Source organism: Falco biarmicus, chromosome 2, assembly GCF_023638135.1.
Source record: "Falco biarmicus isolate bFalBia1 chromosome 2, bFalBia1.pri, whole genome shotgun sequence".
Classification (NCBI taxonomy): domain Eukaryota; kingdom Metazoa; phylum Chordata; class Aves; order Falconiformes; family Falconidae; genus Falco; species Falco biarmicus.
The window spans coordinates 324,345-342,151 of NC_079289.1; positions in this window are offsets into that span (position 1 = coordinate 324,345).

A 17,807-nucleotide genomic window follows, 5' to 3' on the forward strand; every position below is an offset into this window, starting at 1 on the left:
GTGCCAGACAGGAGTTCTCTTAGTAGTTTTTACACTACCTTGGTAGGCAGCTGAAAGGCACCACAAAAGTTGTTCTACCTGCTTTCTGGGCTGAGATGGGGAACCGCTGAATTTTGGAGTCGGCCGGTGAAAAAATGTTCCAAAGACACCCCATGCACAACTCCACCGGGGAAGGTGCCAGGCAGGAGTTCTCTTGGTAGTTTTTACACTACCTTGGTAGGCAGCTGAAAGGCACCACAAAAGTTGTTCTACCTGCTTTCTGGGCTGAGATGGGGAACCGCTGAATTTTGGAGTCGGCTGGTGACAAAATGTTCCAAAGACATCCCATGCACAACTCCACCGGGGAAGGTGCCAGACAGGAGTTCTCTTAGTAGTTTTTACACTACCTTGGTAGGCATTTGAAAGGCACCACAAAAGTTGTTCTTCCTGCTTTCTGGGCTGAGATGGGGAACCGCTGAATTTTGGAGTCGGCCGGTGAAAAAATGTTCCAAACACACCCCATGCACAACTCCACTAGCGAAGGTGCCAGGGACGAGTTCTGTTGGTAGTTTTTACATTGCTTCCGTAGGCATCTGAAGGACACCACAAAAGTTGTTCTTCCTGCTTTCTGGGCTGAGATGGGGAACCGCTGAATTTTGGAGTCGGCCGGTGAAAAAATGTTCCAAAGACACCCCATGCACAACTCCACCGGGGAAGGTGCCAGACAAGCGTCCTCTTGATAGTTTTTACATTGCTCCGGTAGGCATCAAAAGGACACCACAAAAGTTGTTCTTCCTGCTTTCTGGGCTGAGATGGGGAACCGCTGAATTTTGGAGTCGGCCGGTGACAAAATGTTCCAAAGACACCCCATGCACAACTCCACCGGGGAAGGTGCCAGGCAGGAGTTCTCTTGGTAGTTTTTACACTACCTTGGTAGGCATTTGAAAGGCACCACAAAAGTTGTTCTTCCTGCTTTCTGGGCTGAGATGGGGAACCGCTGAATTTTGGAGTCGGCCGGTGAAAAAATGTTCCAAACACACCCCATGCACAACTCCACTAGCGAAGGTGCCAGGGACGAGTTCTGTTGGTAGTTTTTACATTGCTCCGGTAGGCATCAAAAGGACACCACAAAAGTTGTTCTTCCTGCTTTCTGGGCTGAGATGGGGAACCGCTGAATTTTGGACTCGGCCGGTGACAAAATGTTCCAAAGACACCCCATGCACAACTCCACCGGGGAAGGTGCCAGACAGGAGTTCTCTTAGTAGTTTTTACACTACCTTGGTAGGCAGCTGAAAGGCACCACAAAAGTTGTTCTTCCTGCTTTCTGGGCTGAGATGGGGAACCGCTGAATTTTGGACTCGTCTGGTGACAAAATGTTCCAAACACACCCCATGCACAACTCCACCGGGGAAGGTGCCAGCCAGGAGTTCTCTTGGTAGTTTTTACACTACCTTGGTAGGCATCTGAAAGGCACCACAAAAGTTGTTCTACCTGCTTTCTGGGCTGAGATGGGGAACCGCTGAATTTTGGACTCGGCCGGTGACAAAATGTTCCAAAGACACCCCATGCACAACTCCACCGGGGAAGGTGCCAGACAGGAGTTCTCTTAGTAGTTTTTACACTACCTTGGTAGGCAGCTGAAAGGCACCACAAAAGTTGTTCTTCCTGCTTTCTGGGCTGAGATGGGGAACCGCTGAATTTTGGAGTCGGCCGGTGACAAAATGTTCCAAAGACACCCCATGCACAACTCCACCGGGGAAGGTGCCATACAGGAGTTCTCTTAGTAGTTTTTACACTACCTTGGTAGGCATTTGAAAGGCACCACAAAAGCTGTTCTTCCTGCTTTCTGGGCTGAGATGGGGAACCGCTGAATTTTGGAGTCGGCCGGTGAAAAAATGTTCCAAAGACACCCCATGCACAACTCCACCGGGGAAGGTGCCAGAAAGGAGTTCTGTTGGTAGTTTTTACATTGCTCCGGTAGGCATCAAAAGGACACCACAAAAGTTGTTCTTCCTGCTTTCTGGGCTGAGATGGGGAACCGCTGAATTTTGGACTCGGCCGGTGACAAAATGTTCCAAAGACACCCCATGCACAACTCCACCGGGGAAGGTGCCAGCCAGGAGTTCTCTTGGTAGTTTTTACACTACCTTGGTAGGCAGCTGAAAGGCACCACAAAAGTTGTTCTTCCTGCTTTCTGGGCTGAGATGGGGAACCGCTGAATTTTGGACTCGGCCGGTGAAAAAATGTTCCAAACACACCCCATGCACAACTCCACTAGCGAAGGTGCCAGGGACGAGTTCTGTTGGTAGTTTTTACATTGCTCCGGTAGGCATCAAAAGGACACCACAAAAGTTGTTCTTCCTGCTTTCTGGGCTGAGATGGGGAACCGCTGAATTTTGGAGTCGGCCGGTGACAAAATGTTCCAAAGACACCCCATGCACAACTCCACCGGGGAAGGTGCCAGGCAGGAGTTCTCTTGGTAGTTTTTACACTACCTTGGTAGGCAGCTGAAAGGCACCACAAAAGTTGTTCTACCTGCTTTCTGGGCTGAGATGGGGAACCGCTGAATTTTGGAGTCGGCCGGTGACAAAATGTTCCAAAGACATCCCATGCACAACTCCACCGGGGAAGGTGCCAGACAGGAGTTCTCTTAGTAGTTTTTACACTACCTTGGTAGGCATTTGAAAGGCACCACAAAAGTTGTTCTTCCTGCTTTCTGGGCTGAGATGGGGAACCGCTGAATTTTGGAGTCGGCCGGTGAAAAAATGTTCCAAAGACACCCCATGCACAACTCCACTAGCGAAGGTGCCAGGGACGAGTTCTGTTGGTAGTTTTTACATTGCTCCGGTAGGCATCTGAAGGACACCACAAAAGTTGTTCTTCTTGCTTTCTGGGCTGAGATGGGGAACCGCTGAATTTTGGAGTCGGCCGGTGACAAAATGTTCCAAACACACCCCATGCACAACTCCACCGGGGAAGGTGCCAGGCAGGAGTTCTCTTGGTAGTTTTTACACTACCTTGGTAGGCATCTGAAAGGCACCACAAAAGTTGTTCTTCCTGCTTTCTGGGCTGAGATGGGGAACCGCTGAATTTTGGACTCGGCCGGTGAAAAAATGTTCCAAAGACACCCCATGCACAACTCCACCGGGGAAGGTGCCAGACAGGAGTTCTCTTGGTAGTTTTTACATTGCTCCGGTAGGCATCTGAAAGACACCACAAAAGTTGTTCTACCTGCTTTCTGGGCTGAGATGGGGAACCGCTGAATTTTGGACTCGGCCGGTGACAAAATGTTCCAAACACACCCCATGCACAACTCCACCGGGGAAGGTGCCAGAAAGGAGTTCTCCTGGTAGTTTTTACATTGCTCCGGTAGGCATCTGAAAGACACCACAAAAGTTGTTTTACCTGCTTTCTGGGCTGAGATGGGGAACCGCTGAATTTTGGACTCGGCTGGTGACAAAATTTTAATAAATACACCCCATGCACAACTCCACCGGGGAAGGTGCCAGAAAGGAGTTCTCCTGGTAGTTTTTACATTGCTCCAGTAGGCATCTGAAAGACACCACAAAAGTTGTTCTACCTGCTTTCTGGGCTGAGATGGGGAACCGCTGAATTTTGGAGTCGGCCGGTGACAAAATGTTCCAAACACACCCCATGCACAACTCCACCGGGGAAGGTGCCAGACAGGAGTTCTCCTGGTAGTTTTTACATTGCTCCGGTAGGCATCTGAAAGACACCACAAAAGTTGTTCTACCTGCTTTCTGGGCTGAGATGGGGAACCGCTGAATTTTGGAGTCGGCCGGTGACAAAATGTTCCAAAGACACCCCATGCACAACTCCACCGTGGAAGGTGCCAGACAGGAGTTCTCTTAATAGTTTTTACACTACCTTGGTAGGCATCTGAAAGAAACCACAAAAGTTGTTTTACCTGCTTTCTGGGCTGAGATGGGGAACCGCTGAATTTTGGAGTCGGCCGGTGACAAAATGTTCCAAACACACCCCATGCACAACTCCACCGGGGAAGGTGCCAGACAGGACTTCTCTTAATAGTTTTTACACTACCTTGGTAGGCATCTGAAAGGCACCACAAAAGTTGTTGTACCTGCTTTCTGGGCTGAGATGGGGAACCGCTGAATTTTGGAGTCGGCCGGTGACAAAATGTTCCAAACACACCCCATGCACAACTCCACCGGGGAAGGTGCCACGGACGAGTTCTGTTGGTAGTTTTTACATTGCTCCGGTAGGCACCAAAAGGACACCACAAAAGTTGTTCTTCCTGCTTTCTGGGCTGAGATGGGGAATCGCTGAATTTTGGACTCGGCCGGTGACAAAATGTTCCAAAGACACCCCATGCACAACTCCACCGGGGAAGGTGCCAGGCAGGAGTTCTCTTGGTAGTTTTTACACTACCTTGGTAGGCAGCTGAAAGGCACCACAAAAGTTGTTCTTCCTGCTTTCTGGGCTGAGATGGGGAACCGCTGAATTTTGGACTCGGCCGGTGAAAAAATGTTCCAAACACACCCCATGCACAACTCCACTAGCGAAGGTGCCAGGGACGAGTTCTGTTGGTAGTTTTTACATTGCTCCGGTAGGCATCAAAAGGACACCACAAAAGTTGTTCTTCCTGCTTTCTGGGCTGAGATGGGGAACCGCTGAATTTTGGACTCGGCCGGTGACAAAATGTTCCAAAGACACCCCATGCACAACTCCACCGGGGAAGGTGCCAGGCAGGAGTTCTCTTGGTAGTTTTTACACTACCTTGGTAGGCAGCTGAAAGGCACCACAAAAGTTGTTCTTCCTGCTTTCTGGGCTGAGATGGGGAACCGCTGAATTTTGGAGTCGGCCGGTGAAAAAATGTTCCAAACACACCCCATGCACAACTCCACTAGCGAAGGTGCCAGGGACGAGTTCTGTTGGTAGTTTTTACATTGCTCCGGTAGGCATCAAAAGGACACCACAAAAGTTGTTCTTCCTGCTTTCTGGGCTGAGATGGGGAACCGCTGAATTTTGGACTCGGCCGGTGACAAAATGTTCCAAAGACACCCCATGCACAACTCCACCGGGGAAGGTGCCAGGCAGGAGTTCTCTTGGTAGTTTTTACACTACCTTGGTAGGCAGCTGAAAGGCACCACAAAAGTTGTTCTACCTGCTTTCTGGGCTGAGATGGGGAACCGCTGAATTTTGGAGTCGGCTGGTGACAAAATGTTCCAAAGACATCCCATGCACAACTCCACCGGGGAAGGTGCCAGACAGGAGTTCTCTTAGTAGTTTTTACACTACCTTGGTAGGCATTTGAAAGGCACCACAAAAGTTGTTCTTCCTGCTTTCTGGGCTGAGATGGGGAACCGCTGAATTTTGGAGTCGGCCGGTGAAAAAATGTTCCAAAGACACCCCATGCACAACTCCACTAGCGAAGGTGCCAGGGACGAGTTCTGTTGGTAGTTTTTACATTGCTCCGGTAGGCATCTGAAGGACACCACAAAAGTTGTTCTTCCTGCTTTCTGGGCTGAGATGGGGAACCGCTGAATTTTGGAGTCGGCCGGTGAAAAAATGTTCCAAAGACACCCCATGCACAACTCCACCGGGGAAGGTGCCAGACAAGCGTTCTCTTGATAGTTTTTACATTGCTCCGGTAGGCATCAAAAGGACACCACAAAAGTTGTTCTTCCTGCTTTCTGGGCTGAGATGGGGAACCGCTGAATTTTGGAGTCGGCCGGTGACAAAATGTTCCAAACACACCCCCTGCACAACTCCACCGGGGAAGGTGCCAGGCAGGAGTTCTCTTGGTAGTTTTTACACTACCTTGGTAGGCATTTGAAAGGCACCACAAAAGTTCTTCCTGCTTTCTGGGCTGAGATGGGGAACCGCTGAATTTTGGACTCGGCCGGTGAAAAAATGTTCCAAACACACCCCATGCACAACTCCACTAGCGAAGGTGCCAGGGACGAGTTCTGTTGGTAGTTTTTACATTGCTCCGGTAGGCATCAAAAGGACACCACAAAAGTTGTTCTTCCTGCTTTCTGGGCTGAGATGGGGAACCGCTGAATTTTGGAGTCGGCCGGTGACAAAATGTTCCAAAGACACCCCATGCACAACTCCACCGGGGAAGGTGCCAGACAGGAGTTCTCTTAGTAGTTTTTACACTACCTTGGTAGGCAGCTGAAAGGCACCACAAAAGTTGTTCTTCCTGCTTTCTGGGCTGAGATGGGGAACCGCTGAATTTTGGACTCGTCTGGTGACAAAATGTTCCAAAGACACCCCATGCACAACTCCACCGGGGAAGGTGCCAGGCAGGAGTTCTCTTGGTAGTTTTTACACTACCTTGGTAGGCATCTGAAAGGCACCACAAAAGTTGTTCTACCTGCTTTCTGGGCTGAGATGGGGAACCGCTGAATTTTGGACTCGGCCGGTGACAAAATGTTCCAAAGACACCCCATGCACAACTCCACCGGGGAAGGTGCCAGACAGGAGTTCTCTTAGTAGTTTTTACACTACCTTGGTAGGCAGCTGAAAGGCACCACAAAAGTTGTTCTACCTGCTTTCTGGGCTGAGATGGGGAACCGCTGAATTTTGGACTCGGCCGGTGACAAAATGTTCCAAAGACACCCCATGCACAACTCCACCGGGGAAGGTGCCATACAGGAGTTCTCTTAGTAGTTTTTACACTACCTTGGTAGGCATTTGAAAGGCACCACAAAAGCTGTTCTTCCTGCTTTCTGGGCTGAGATGGGGAACCGCTGAATTTTGGAGTCGGCCGGTGAAAAAATGTTCCAAAGACACCCCATGCACAACTCCACCGGGGAAGGTGCCAGAAAGGAGTTCTGTTGGTAGTTTTTACATTGCTCCGGTAGGCATCAAAAGGACACCACAAAAGTTGTTCTTCCTGCTTTCTGGGCTGAGATGGGGAACCGCTGAATTTTGGAGTCGGCCGGTGACAAAATGTTCCAAAGACACCCCATGCACAACTCCACCGGGGAAGGTGCCAGGCAGGAGTTCTCTTGGTAGTTTTTACACTACCTTGGTAGGCAGCTGAAAGGCACCACAAAAGTTGTTCTTCCTGCTTTCTGGGCTGAGATGGGGAACCGCTGAATTTTGGACTCGGCCGGTGAAAAAATGTTCCAAACACACCCCATGCACAACTCCACTAGCGAAGGTGCCAGGGACGAGTTCTGTTGGTAGTTTTTACATTGCTCCGGTAGGCATCAAAAGGACACCACAAAAGTTGTTCTTCCTGCTTTCTGGGCTGAGATGGGGAACCGCTGAATTTTGGACTCGGCCGGTGACAAAATGTTCCAAAGACACCCCATGCACAACTCCACCGGGGAAGGTGCCAGGCAGGAGTTCTCTTGGTAGTTTTTACACTACCTTGGTAGGCAGCTGAAAGGCACCACAAAAGTTGTTCTACCTGCTTTCTGGGCTGAGATGGGGAACCGCTGAATTTTGGAGTCGGCTGGTGACAAAATGTTCCAAAGACATCCCATGCACAACTCCACCGGGGAAGGTGCCAGACAGGAGTTCTCTTAGTAGTTTTTACACTACCTTGGTAGGCATTTGAAAGGCACCACAAAAGTTGTTCTTCCTGCTTTCTGGGCTGAGATGGGGAACCGCTGAATTTTGGAGTCGGCCGGTGAAAAAATGTTCCAAAGACACCCCATGCACAACTCCACTAGCGAAGGTGCCAGGGACGAGTTCTGTTGGTAGTTTTTACATTGCTCCGGTAGGCATCTGAAAGACACCACAAAAGTTGTTCTTCCTGCTTTCTGGGCTGAGATGGGGAACCGCTGAATTTTGGAGTCGGCCGGTGAAAAAATGTTCCAAAGACACCCCATGCACAACTCCACCGGGGAAGGTGCCAGACAAGCGTTCTCTTGATAGTTTTTACATTGCTCCGGTAGGCATCAAAAGGACACCACAAAAGTTGTTCTTCCTGCTTTCTGGGCTGAGATGGGGAACCGCTGAATTTTGGAGTCGGCCGGTGACAAAATGTTCCAAAGACACCCCATGCACAACTCCACCGGGGAAGGTGCCAGGCAGGAGTTCTCTTGGTAGTTTTTACACTACCTTGGTAGGCAGCTGAAAGGCACAAGAAAAGTTGTTCTTCCTGCTTTCTGGGCTGAGATGGGGAACCGCTGAATTTTGGAGTCGGCCGGTGAAAAAATGTTCCAAACACACCCCATGCACAACTCCACTAGCGAAGGTGCCAGGGACGAGTTCTGTTGGTAGTTTTTACATTGCTCCGGTAGGCATCAAAAGGACACCACAAAAGTTGTTCTTCCTGCTTTCTGGGCTGAGATGGGGAACCGCTGAATTTTGGAGTCGGCCGGTGACAAAATGTTCCAAACACACCCCATGCACAACTCCACCGGGGAAGGTGCCAGACAGGAGTTCTCTTAGTAGTTTTTACACTACCTTGGTAGGCAGCTGAAAGGCACCACAAAAGTTGTTCTTCCTGCTTTCTGGGCTGAGATGGGGAACCGCTGAATTTTGGACTCGTCTGGTGACAAAATGTTCCAAACACACCCCATGCACAACTCCACCGGGGAAGGTGCCAGGCAGGAGTTCTCTTGGTAGTTTTTACACTACCTTGGTAGGCATCTGAAAGGCACCACAAAAGTTGTTCTACCTGCTTTCTGGGCTGAGATGGGGAACCGCTGAATTTTGGACTCGGCCGGTGACAAAATGTTCCAAAGACACCCCATGCACAACTCCACCGGGGAAGGTGCCAGACAGGAGTTCTCTTAGTAGTTTTTACACTACCTTGGTAGGCAGCTGAAAGGCACCACAAAAGTTGTTCTACCTGCTTTCTGGGCTGAGATGGGGAACCGCTGAATTTTGGACTCGGCCGGTGACAAAATGTTCCAAAGACACCCCATGCACAACTCCACCGGGGAAGGTGCCATACAGGAGTTCTCTTAGTAGTTTTTACACTACCTTGGTAGGCATTTGAAAGGCACCACAAAAGCTGTTCTTCCTGCTTTCTGGGCTGAGATGGGGAACCGCTGAATTTTGGAGTCGGCCGGTGAAAAAATGTTCCAAAGACACCCCATGCACAACTCCACCGGGGAAGGTGCCAGAAAGGAGTTCTGTTGGTAGTTTTTACATTGCTCCGGTAGGCATCAAAAGGACACCACAAAAGTTGTTCTTCCTGCTTTCTGGGCTGAGATGGGGAACCGCTGAATTTTGGAGTCGGCCGGTGACAAAATGTTCCAAAGACACCCCATGCACAACTCCACCGGGGAAGGTGCCAGGCAGGAGTTCTCTTGGTAGTTTTTACACTACCTTGGTAGGCAGCTGAAAGGCACCACAAAAGTTGTTCTTCCTGCTTTCTGGGCTGAGATGGGGAACCGCTGAATTTTGGACTCGGCCGGTGAAAAAATGTTCCAAACACACCCCATGCACAACTCCACTAGCGAAGGTGCCAGGGACGAGTTCTGTTGGTAGTTTTTACATTGCTCCGGTAGGCATCAAAAGGACACCACAAAAGTTGTTCTTCCTGCTTTCTGGGCTGAGATGGGGAACCGCTGAATTTTGGACTCGGCCGGTGACAAAATGTTCCAAAGACACCCCATGCACAACTCCACCGGGGAAGGTGCCAGGCAGGAGTTCTCTTGGTAGTTTTTACACTACCTTGGTAGGCAGCTGAAAGGCACCACAAAAGTTGTTCTACCTGCTTTCTGGGCTGAGATGGGGAACCGCTGAATTTTGGAGTCGGCTGGTGACAAAATGTTCCAAAGACATCCCATGCACAACTCCACCGGGGAAGGTGCCAGACAGGAGTTCTCTTAGTAGTTTTTACACTACCTTGGTAGGCATTTGAAAGGCACCACAAAAGTTGTTCTTCCTGCTTTCTGGGCTGAGATGGGGAACCGCTGAATTTTGGAGTCGGCCGGTGAAAAAATGTTCCAAAGACACCCCATGCACAACTCCACTAGCGAAGGTGCCAGGGACGAGTTCTGTTGGTAGTTTTTACATTGCTCCGGTAGGCATCTGAAAGACACCACAAAAGTTGTTCTTCCTGCTTTCTGGGCTGAGATGGGGAACCGCTGAATTTTGGAGTCGGCCGGTGAAAAAATGTTCCAAAGACACCCCATGCACAACTCCACCGGGGAAGGTGCCAGACAAGCGTTCTCTTGATAGTTTTTACATTGCTCCGGTAGGCATCAAAAGGACACCACAAAAGTTGTTCTTCCTGCTTTCTGGGCTGAGATGGGGAACCGCTGAATTTTGGAGTCGGCCGGTGACAAAATGTTCCAAAGACACCCCATGCACAACTCCACCGGGGAAGGTGCCAGGCAGGAGTTCTCTTGGTAGTTTTTACACTACCTTGGTAGGCAGCTGAAAGGCACAAGAAAAGTTGTTCTTCCTGCTTTCTGGGCTGAGATGGGGAACCGCTGAATTTTGGAGTCGGCCGGTGAAAAAATGTTCCAAACACACCCCATGCACAACTCCACTAGCGAAGGTGCCAGGGACGAGTTCTGTTGGTAGTTTTTACATTGCTCCGGTAGGCATCAAAAGGACACCACAAAAGTTGTTCTTCCTGCTTTCTGGGCTGAGATGGGGAACCGCTGAATTTTGGAGTCGGCCGGTGACAAAATGTTCCAAACACACCCCATGCACAACTCCACCGGGGAAGGTGCCAGACAGGAGTTCTCTTAGTAGTTTTTACACTACCTTGGTAGGCAGCTGAAAGGCACCACAAAAGTTGTTCTTCCTGCTTTCTGGGCTGAGATGGGGAACCGCTGAATTTTGGACTCGTCTGGTGACAAAATGTTCCAAACACACCCCATGCACAACTCCACCGGGGAAGGTGCCAGGCAGGAGTTCTCTTGGTAGTTTTTACACTACCTTGGTAGGCATCTGAAAGGCACCACAAAAGTTGTTCTACCTGCTTTCTGGGCTGAGATGGGGGAACCGCTGAATTTTGGACTCGGCCGGTGACAAAATGTTCCAAAGACACCCCATGCACAACTCCACCGGGGAAGGTGCCAGACAGGAGTTCTCTTAGTAGTTTTTACACTACCTTGGTAGGCAGCTGAAAGGCACCACAAAAGTTGTTCTACCTGCTTTCTGGGCTGAGATGGGGAACCGCTGAATTTTGGACTCGGCCGGTGACAAAATGTTCCAAAGACACCCCATGCACAACTCCACCGGGGAAGGTGCCATACAGGAGTTCTCTTAGTAGTTTTTACACTACCTTGGTAGGCATTTGAAAGGCACCACAAAAGCTGTTCTTCCTGCTTTCTGGGCTGAGATGGGGAACCGCTGAATTTTGGAGTCGGCCGGTGAAAAAATGTTCCAAAGACACCCCATGCACAACTCCACCGGGGAAGGTGCCAGAAAGGAGTTCTGTTGGTAGTTTTTACATTGCTCCGGTAGGCATCAAAAGGACACCACAAAAGTTGTTCTTCCTGCTTTCTGGGCTGAGATGGGGAACCGCTGAATTTTGGAGTCGGCCGGTGACAAAATGTTCCAAAGACACCCCATGCACAACTCCACCGGGGAAGGTGCCAGGCAGGAGTTCTCTTGGTAGTTTTTACACTACCTTGGTAGGCAGCTGAAAGGCACCACAAAAGTTGTTCTTCCTGCTTTCTGGGCTGAGATGGGGAACCGCTGAATTTTTGAGTCGGCCGGTGAAAAAATGTTCCAAACACAACCCATGCACAACTCCACTAGCGAAGGTGCCAGGGACGAGTTCTGTTGGTAGTTTTTACATTGCTCCGGTAGGCATCAAAAGGACACCACAAAAGTTGTTCTTCCTGCTTTCTGGGCTGAGATGGGGAACCGCTGAATTTTGGAGTCGGCCGGTGACAAAATGTTCCAAAGACACCCCATGCACAACTCCACCGGGGAAGGTGCCAGGCAGGAGTTCTCTTGGTAGTTTTTACACTACCTTGGTAGGCAGCTGAAAGGCACCACAAAAGTTGTTCTACCTGCTTTCTGGGCTGAGATGGGGAACCGCTGAATTTTGGAGTCGGCCGGTGACAAAATGTTCCAAAGACATCCCATGCACAACTCCACCGGGGAAGGTGCCAGACAGGAGTTCTCTTAGTAGTTTTTACACTACCTTGGTAGGCATTTGAAAGGCACCACAAAAGTTGTTCTTCCTGCTTTCTGGGCTGAGATGGGGAACCGCTGAATTTTGGAGTCGGCCGGTGACAAAATGTTCCAAAGACACCCCATGCACAACTCCACTAGCGAAGGTGCCAGGGACGAGTTCTGTTGGTAGTTTTTACATTGCTCCGGTAGGCATCTGAAGGACACCACAAAAGTTGTTCTTCCTGCTTTCTGGGCTGAGATGGGGAACCGCTGAATTTTGGACTCGGCCGGTGACAAAATGTTCCAAACACACCCCATGCACAACTCCACTAGCGAAGGTGCCAGGGACGAGTTCTGTTGGTAGTTTTTACATTGCTCCGGTAGGCATCAAAAGGACACCACAAAAGTTGTTCTTCCTGCTTTCTGGGCTGAGATGGGGAACCGCTGAATTTTGGAGTCGGCCGGTGACAAAATGTTCCAAAGACACCCCATGCACAACTCCACCGGGGAAGGTGCCAGGCAGGAGTTCTCTTGGTAGTTTTTACACTACCTTGGTAGGCATCTGAAAGGCACCACAAAAGTTGTTCTTCCTGCTTTCTGGGCTGAGATGGGGAACCGCTGAATTTTGGACTCGGCCGGTGAAAAAATCTTCCAAAGACACCCCATGCACAACTCCACCGGGGAAGGTGCCAGACAGGAGTTCTCTTGGTAGTTTTTACATTGCTCCGGTAGGCATCTGAAAGACACCACAAAAGTTGTTCTACCTGCTTTCTGGGCTGAGATGGGGAACCGCTGAATTTTGGACTCGGCCGGTGACAAAATGTTCCAAACACACCCCATGCACAACTCCACCGGGGAAGGTGCCAGAAAGGAGTTCTCCTGGTAGTTTTTACATTGCTCCGGTAGGCATCTGAAAGACACCACAAAAGTTGTTTTACCTGCTTTCTGGGCTGAGATGGGGAACCGCTGAATTTTGGACTCGGCTGGTGACAAAATTTTAATAAATACACCCCATGCACAACTCCACTAGCGAAGGTGCCAGGAACAAATTCTGTTGGTAGTTTTTACATTGCTCCTGTAGGCATCAAAAAGACACTACAAAAGTTGTTCTACCTCCTTTCTGGGCTGAGATGGGGAACCGCTGAATTTTGGACTCGGCTGGTGACAAAATGTTCCAAACACACCCCATGCACAACTCCACTAGCGAAGGTGCCAGGCAGGAGTTCTGTTGCTAGTTTTTACATTGCTCTGGTAGGCATCAAAAGGACACCACAAAAGTTGTTCTACCTGCTTTCTGGGCTGAGATGGGGAACCGCTGAATTTTGGAGTCGGCCGGTGACAAAATGTTCCAAAGACACCCCATGCACAACTCCACCGGGGAAGGTGCCAGGCAGGAGTTCTCTTGGTAGTTTTTACATTGCTCCGGTAGGCATCAAAAGGACACCACAAAAGTTGTTCTTCCTGCTTTCTGGGCTGAGATGGGGAATCGCTGAATTTTGGACTCGGCCGGTGACAAAATGTTCCAAAGACACCCCATGCACAACTCCACTAGGGAAGGTGCCAGACAGGAGTTCTCTTAGTAGTTTTTACACTACCTTGGTAGGCATTTGAAAGGCACCACAAAAGTTGTTGTACCTTCTTTCTGGGCTGAGATGGGGAACCGCTGAATTTTGGAGTCGGCTGGTGACAAAATGTTCCAAAGACACCCCATGCACAACTCCACTAGGGAAGGTGCCAGACAGGAGTTCTCTTGGTAGTTTTTACACTACCTTGGTAGGCATTTGAAAGGCACCACAAAAGTTGTTCTTCCTGCTTTCTGGGCTGAGATGGGGAACCGCTGAATTTTGGACTCGGCCGGTGACAAAATGTTCCAAACACACCCCATGCACAACTCCACTAGCGAAGGTGCCAGGGACGAGTACTGTTGGTAGTTTTTACATTGCTCCGGTAGGCATCAAAAGGACACCACAAAAGTTGTTCTTCCTGCTTTCTGGGCTGAGATGGGGAATCGCTGAATTTTGGACTCGGCCGGTGACAAAATATTCCAAAGACACCCCATGCACAACTCCACCGGGGAAGGTGCCAGGCAGGAGTTCTCTTGGTAGTTTTTACACTACCTTGGTAGGCAGCTGAAAGGCACCACAAAAGTTGTTCTACCTGCTTTCTGGGCTGAGATGGGGAACCGCTGAATTTTGGACTCGGCCGGTGAAAAAATGTTCCAAAGACACCCCATGCACAACTCCACCGGGGAAGGTGCCAGACAGGAGTTCTCTTAGTAGTTTTTACACTACCTTGGTAGGCATTTGAAAGGCACCACAAAAGCTGTTCTTCCTGCTTTCTGGGCTGAGATGGGGAACCGCTGAATTTTGGACTCGGCCGGTGAAAAAATGTTCCAAAGACACCCCATGCACAACTCCACTAGCGAAGGTGCCAGGGACGAGTTCTGTTGGTAGTTTTTACATTGCTCCGGTAGGCATCAAAAGGACACCACAAAAGTTGTTCTTCCTGCTTTCTGGGCTGAGATGGGGAACCGCTGAATTTTGGAGTCGGCCGGTGACAAAATGTTCCAAAGACACCCCATGCACAACTCCACCGGGGAAGGTGCCAGGCAGGAGTTCTCTTGGTAGTTTTTACACTACCTTGGTAGGCAGCTGAAAGGCACCACAAAAGTTGTTCTTCCTGCTTTCTGGGCTGAGATGGGGAACCGCTGAATTTTGGACTCGGCCGGTGAAAAAATGTTCCAAACACACCCCATGCACAACTCCACTAGCGAAGGTGCCAGGGACGAGTTCTGTTGGTAGTTTTTACATTGCTCCGGTAGGCATCAAAAGGACACCACAAAAGTTGTTCTTCCTGCTTTCTGGGCTGAGATGGGGAACCGCTGAATTTTGGACTCGGCCGGTGACAAAATGTTCCAAAGACACCCCATGCACAACTCCACCGGGGAAGGTGCCAGGCAGGAGTTCTCTTGGTAGTTTTTACACTACCTTGGTAGGCATCTGAAAGGCACCACAAAAGTTGTTCTTCCTGCTTTCTGGGCTGAGATGGGGAACCGCTGAATTTTGGACTCGGCCGGTGAAAAAATGTTCCAAACACACCCCATGCACAACTCCACTAGCGAAGGTGCCAGGGACGAGTTCTGTTGGTAGTTTTTACATTGCTCCGGTAGGCATCAAAAGGACACCACAAAAGTTGTTCTTCCTGCTTTCTGGGCTGAGATGGGGAACCGCTGAATTTTGGACTCGGCCGGTGAAAAATGTTCCAAAGACACCCCATGCACAACTCCACCGGGGAAGGTGCCAGGCAGGAGTTCTCTTGGTAGTTTTTACACTACCTTGGTAGGCAGCTGAAAGGCACCACAAAAGTTGTTCTACCTGCTTTCTGGGCTGAGATGGGGAACCGCTGAATTTTGGAGTCGGCTGGTGACAAAATGTTCCAAACACACCCCATGCACAACTCCACCGGGGAAGGTGCCAGACAGGAGTTCTCTTAGTAGTTTTTACACTACCTTGGTAGGCATTTGAAAGGCACCACAAAAGTTGTTCTTCCTGCTTTCTGGGCTGAGATGGGGAACCGCTGAATTTTGGAGTCGGCCGGTGAAAAAATGTTCCAAAGACACCCCATGCACAACTCCACTAGCGAAGGTGCCAGGGACGAGTTCTGTTGGTAGTTTTTACATTGCTCCGGTAGGCATCTGAAGGACACCACAAAAGTTGTTCTTCCTGCTTTCTGGGCTGAGATGGGGAACCGCTGAATTTTGGAGTCGGCCGGTGACAAAATGTTCCAAAGACACCCCATGCACAACTCCACCGGGGAAGGTGCCAGGCAGGAGTTCTCTTGGTAGTTTTTACACTACCTTGGTAGGCAGCTGAAAGGCACAAGAAAAGTTGTTGTACCTTCTTTCTGGGCTGAGATGGGGAACCGCTGAATTTTGGAGTCGGCCGGTGACAAAATGTTCCAAAGACACCCCATGCACAACTCCACCGGGGAAGGTGCCAGAAAGGAGTTCTCTTAGTAGTTTTTACACTACCTTGGTAGGCATTTGAAAGGCACCACAAAAGCTGTTCTTCCTGCTTTCTGGGCTGAGATGGGGAACCGCTGAATTTTGGAGTCGGCCGGTGAAAAAATGTTCCAAAGACACCCCATGCACAACTCCACTAGCGAAGGTGCCAGGGACGAGTTCTGTTGGTAGTTTTTACATTGCTCCGGTAGGCATCAAAAGGACACCACAAAAGTTGTTCTTCCTGCTTTCTGGGCTGAGATGGGGAACCGCTGAATTTTGGAGTCGGCCGGTGACAAAATGTTCCAAAGACACCCCATGCACAACTCCACCGGGGAAGGTGCCAGGCAGGAGTTCTCTTGGTAGTTTTTACACTACCTTGGTAGGCAGCTGAAAGGCACCACAAAAGTTGTTCTTCCTGCTTTCTGGGCTGAGATGGGGAACCGCTGAATTTTGGAGTCGGCCGGTGAAAAAATGTTCCAAACACACCCCATGCACAACTCCACTAGCGAAGGTGCCAGGGACGAGTTCTGTTGGTAGTTTTTACATTGCTCCGGTAGGCATCAAAAGGACACCACAAAAGTTGTTCTTCCTGCTTTCTGGGCTGAGATGGGGAACCGCTGAATTTTGGACTCGGCCGGTGACAAAATGTTCCAAAAACACCCCATGCACAACTCCACCGGGGAAGGTGCCAGGCAGGAGTTCTCTTGGTAGTTTTTACACTACCTTGGTAGGCATTTGAAAGGCACCACAAAAGTTGTTCTTCCTGCTTTCTGGGCTGAGATGGGGAACCGCTGAATTTTGGACTCGGCCGGTGACAAAATGTTACAAACACACCCCATGCACAACTCCACTAGCGAAGGTGCCAGGGACGAGTTCTGTTGGTAGTTTTTACATTGCTCCGGTAGGCATCAAAAGGACACCACAAAAGTTGTTCTTCCTGCTTTCTGGGCTGAGATGGGGAACCGCTGAATTTTGGACTCGGCCGGTGAAAAATGTTCCAAAGACACCCCATGCACAACTCCACCGGGGAAGGTGCCAGGCAGGAGTTCTCTTGGTAGTTTTTACACTACCTTGGTAGGCAGCTGAAAGGCACCACAAAAGTTGTTCTACCTGCTTTCTGGGCTGAGATGGGGAACCGCTGAATTTTGGAGTCGGCTGGTGACAAAATGTTCCAAACACACCCCATGCACAACTCCACCGGGGAAGGTGCCAGACAGGAGTTCTCTTAGTAGTTTTTACACTACCTTGGTAGGCATTTGAAAGGCACCACAAAAGTTGTTCTTCCTGCTTTCTGGGCTGAGATGGGGAACCGCTGAATTTTGGAGTCGGCCGGTGAAAAAATGTTCCAAAGACACCCCATGCACAACTCCACTAGCGAAGGTGCCAGGGACGAGTTCTGTTGGTAGTTTTTACATTGCTCCGGTAGGCATCTGAAGGACACCACAAAAGTTGTTCTTCCTGCTTTCTGGGCTGAGATGGGGAACCGCTGAATTTTGGAGTCGGCCGGTGACAAAATGTTCCAAAGACACCCCATGCACAACTCCACCGGGGAAGGTGCCAGGCAGGAGTTCTCTTGGTAGTTTTTACACTACCTTGGTAGGCAGCTGAAAGGCACAAGAAAAGTTGTTGTACCTTCTTTCTGGGCTGAGATGGGGAACCGCTGAATTTTGGACTCGGCCGGTGACAAAATGTTCCAAAGACACCCCATGCACAACTCCACCGGGGAAGGTGCCAGAAAGGAGTTCTCTTAGTAGTTTTTACACTACCTTGGTAGGCATTTGAAAGGCAC